Source organism: Lathyrus oleraceus, chromosome 6 (assembly GCF_024323335.1).
Source record: "Lathyrus oleraceus cultivar Zhongwan6 chromosome 6, CAAS_Psat_ZW6_1.0, whole genome shotgun sequence".
Taxonomy (NCBI): Eukaryota; Viridiplantae; Streptophyta; class Magnoliopsida; order Fabales; family Fabaceae; genus Lathyrus; species Lathyrus oleraceus.
In genome coordinates this window covers 168,234,137-168,238,397 of record NC_066584.1, presented here as the reverse complement: position 1 = coordinate 168,238,397, position 4,261 = coordinate 168,234,137, and positions in this window count along the sequence as shown.

Here is a 4,261-nt window from a genome sequence, read left to right as displayed (position 1 = left end):
GAGATGGTGTTGGATCATTATGTTCAATGGGTTTGATCAACCTGCATAATGATTTTGGATATAAAAGAGATTTCAGAATTCAAGCAAGGCAAATCATTATGCAGATGAAAAAGATTGATTTTGTTCTCTTTTTTGGGGTTTTTTAGTGATCACCAATTTCATGCAAAAAGCAAAAAGGGAAAATAATTTGGAAAAACAAACATTTATCATGTAATTATTGAATGAATATCATTGTATTAATGTGCCAACAATGTCATCACTTCTCCTTTTGGCATGGGAGAAGGGTTTTTAAACAAAACTTAACACATTACGTGGACTTATGGATAACTGTTGGAACATTAACAACGACCCAATTTTTGCAGACTCCTCTAGGGATGACAAAGTTGCCAGAATCTTCCTCTACATCATCTTCCACTATAGCAACATCCTCTTGGTCTTCAACAGTATGGATGAAACCACCACTCTGAAACAGTCCATGCTCGTTGAAAGCGCCTAAAGAATACCCTATGCCAGCTCGGGATTTATTGTCTTCCAGCTGAATCATTTGTCCTAAACCAGTAGTTGCGCCATGCTTGATGACCAACTTCGCATCATTGTAGGACGCAAATGAAGAAGTTCCTTTCCTTAAAGGCTCAGCAATAGATAAGGCTTGGAACATCGTCCCAACCTCATCCTCAGCGTCAATATAAGAAAAGGAAGACAAATGGCTTACCAAGAGAGCCTTCTCTTCCCCTATCACCACCAACTTCTTATTCTTAACGAATTTTAACTTCTGGTGTAGGGCGGACGTCACGGCGCCTACCTCGTGAATCCATGGTCTGCCAAGCAAGCAGCTATATGATGGGTGGATATCCATGACATGGAAGGTGATCTGGAAATCACTAGGTCCAATCTTGATTGGAAGCTCAACCTCGCCAATCACAGTTTTTCTGGATCCATCAAAAGCATTAGCAACCACTCCATTATGCCTCATGGGATGCCCCTGGTAAGAAAGTTTCGCCATAGTGGATTTTGGCAACACATTTAGCGATGATCCTGTGTCTACCAGCACATTAGACAAGACATCATCCTTGCAGTTCATGGAAATGTGTAGAGCCAAATTGTGGTCTTTTCTCTCTTCGGGAAGATCAGCATCGCAAAAGCTCAAATTGTTACAAGCTGTTATGTTTGCAACAATGCTATCAAACTGTTCAATGGTGACATCGTGATCCACGTATGCCACGTCCAACACCCTCTACAAAGCTTCACGGTGTGGCTCAGAATTCATCAGCAAAGATAGGACAAATATCTTTGATGGAGTTTGAAGCAGCTGATCAACAACATTATACTCGCTCCTTTTGATGAGCCTTAGCATCTCATCACAGTACTCTCTCAAAATATCATTCTGGCCAACAGGGACAGGAGCTTTCACAATAGCAGTAGGGTCAACACCCTTCATAGCAAGTGCCGAATTTGGAGAAGAAGAAGAAGTACCCACAGGGGTGGCAGAATTATCAACAATACCTCTTCTCATGTCGTCTTGGGGTTTCGGCGGCGCCGAGAAAACACGACCACTGTGGGTCACACCACTGACATCCGATATGCTTGTAACAGAGGTGGAGGGAAACGGCACCTCCTTTCCATCTTCCAACGCGTCTGCGTTATATCGGTAGGGAACAGCCTTATCTGAAGAGTACGGGACAGGGTCCGCTGGCTTGATGATAAGAGAGGGAGAAACCTTCTTCTTGCTGCCATCATATCTAACAACAACAGGTTCAGGTATTCTGAATATAGGTGATATAACATTCACTTCATCCTCATCACGATTTTGAAGTATCTTGATCACACCCTGATCCAGCATCTCTTGGATGTCTTTCCTGACTTTGTGACATCCTCTCTCGTTGACAGTGCATACTCGGCATCCGTCATGGTCATGCTCGTAATGACTGTATCCACACAACAGTCTATGCATCTCGACCAACGACTGCCTGATGTGACTGACATACAGGACTTTGTACTTGCCAGGGCAACCCTGGACCATATTAACTGCAGCCTTCCCATGCTCGAGCAATGGGTTCTTCTTAACATTTGGACCTACATCCTCAAAAAACAAGATCCCACTTCTAACAAGGTCTTGAACCTTGATCTTCAGGGGATAACAGTTCTCCACATCATGTCAAGGAGCACTGGAATGTTAAACACAGTGAAGCTCGGGCTTGTACCACCACTGAAGGTTGGTCGGTACAGCAGGTGGGTCACGTGGAGTAATCAGCTTTCTGTCTATCAACGACGGATAAAGCTCAGCATAGGTCATTGGAATTGGATCAAAAGTGACCCTCTTCCTATCATAGTTAGTGCCGGTATTGTTGTTGTTTCGAGGCTGGTATGCCTGCTGTTGCGGACGATGTTGTTATTGTTGATATTGTTGATATTATTGTTGTTGATGCTGATAATGTTGAGTTTCCTTGAAGGCAGGTGCTATATGAGCCACCTGGTGCTGGTTACTGGCAGGGCGCACAGTCTTCCTCTTCGTAGAGGGTCTTCTCTTGACATGGGAGGACACAGCATGTGTCTCTCCCTCCTTCTTCTTTGCAAACGCCCCATAACATTTTACAGAAGAGCATTCATCTTTGGTCAGACGTCATTCATGGACTCCTTCCTCTAGCCTCATCCCCATGTTCACCATTTCGGTGAAGTCCGAGGGAGCACTAACTATCATCCACTCGTAGTAGAAAGAGCTTAAAGTCTTTAAGAAGATCTTCTTCATGTCTTTCTCTTCGAGTGGGGGCACAATTTGTGAGGCCAATTCACGCCACCTCTGGGCGTACTCCTTGAACGTTTCCTTCTCCTTCTGGGACATAGCCCTCAGTTGGTCCCTATCGGGAGCCATATCAACGTTGTACTTGTACTGTTTGACGAAAGCTTCGCCAAGGTCATTGAAGGAGAAGATGTTCGCACTATCCAGACCCATATACCATTTTAATGCGGCACCGGACAGACTATCCTGGAAATAGTGGATGAGGAGTTGATTGTTGTCAGTCTGGGTTGACATCTTGTGTGCGTACATCACAAGATGGCTGAGAGGGCAAGTATTTCCCTTATATTTTTCAAAGTCAGGCACTTTGAACTTGATAGGAATCTTGACGTTGGGAACGAGGCACAACTCAACAGCAGATTTACCGAAGAGGTCCTTCCCTCTTAGAGTCTTCAGTTTATTGCGCAACTCAAGGAATTGGTCATTCATAGCATCTATTTTTTCGTAAACATTTGGGCCCTCAGATGGTTCAGAGTGATAAATGGTGTCATCGACTCTCGGTAACGTGTGCACAACGGGAGGTGGCACAGCAAGGACCGGGCTAGATGCCGGCATAGAAGCAAAGGTTGGAGCGAGACCCTCTGGCACAAAGTTCGCGGGCATCCCCCGGGGAAACCCGGCTGGCATAGCAGATGGAGCAAATTGAGCAGTGGCGGCAGGCACGGTAGAGGAAGCTACGTCTGAGATGACTGTCCTCTGGGGAGGAGTTGCAGGAGTTGGAGAAGACTGGCTCTGAGCAGCCAGGAATGACTCCATCAAGGCAGTCAACCTAGCTACCTCCTCCTTAAGTTCTCTGTTTTCTTGTTCAAGATGATCCATCAGCTTTGAAGAATTGGCCCTGGTGTTGTACCGGTGCGTCAGCTTGTCTTCAAAATAAATGAAGAACACAGAGTTAGACCATTGATCAAGAAGCCCTGAACAAATCATGCTTATGCATATGATGCATGCAATGCTTGTGCATATGATTTTAATTTTTATAAGAGGAACTTTTTAGAGATCTATTTGCGAATATCTGAAAAATATTAATTTTTTAAGACATATAATATGTGGAAAAAAATTTACACCAAAGAAGTACAGTCTTGGTAAACAAATACAATACAAGAGAGAAGGAAAATAAACATCCTATGGATCCCTAGAAACAATCATCTAAAGCTCTCGAGACCGGAAGATAAGCTGCACGAAGCCTCTTCACCTCTCTCTCATTGGCTGCCTCCATATCTGCCTTCTCCTTGGCAAGTCGATCATACTTCCTCTTCCAAAACTTGGACGACTGAGGAAGAAGAGAAGTAACCACGTTTTCTAGCTCATCCGTAATCTGATGCTCTAGAAATTCTATCACGGCATCTTTATCTCTGAGTTGCTGAAGTAGCTCCTCTCGCTCACGGATCCAAGCACGCGAATGATCTTCATCTCTCAACTCCTCTACCCCTTGGTTAGGGAGGGTTGAAGGCCCAACCATAACCATAG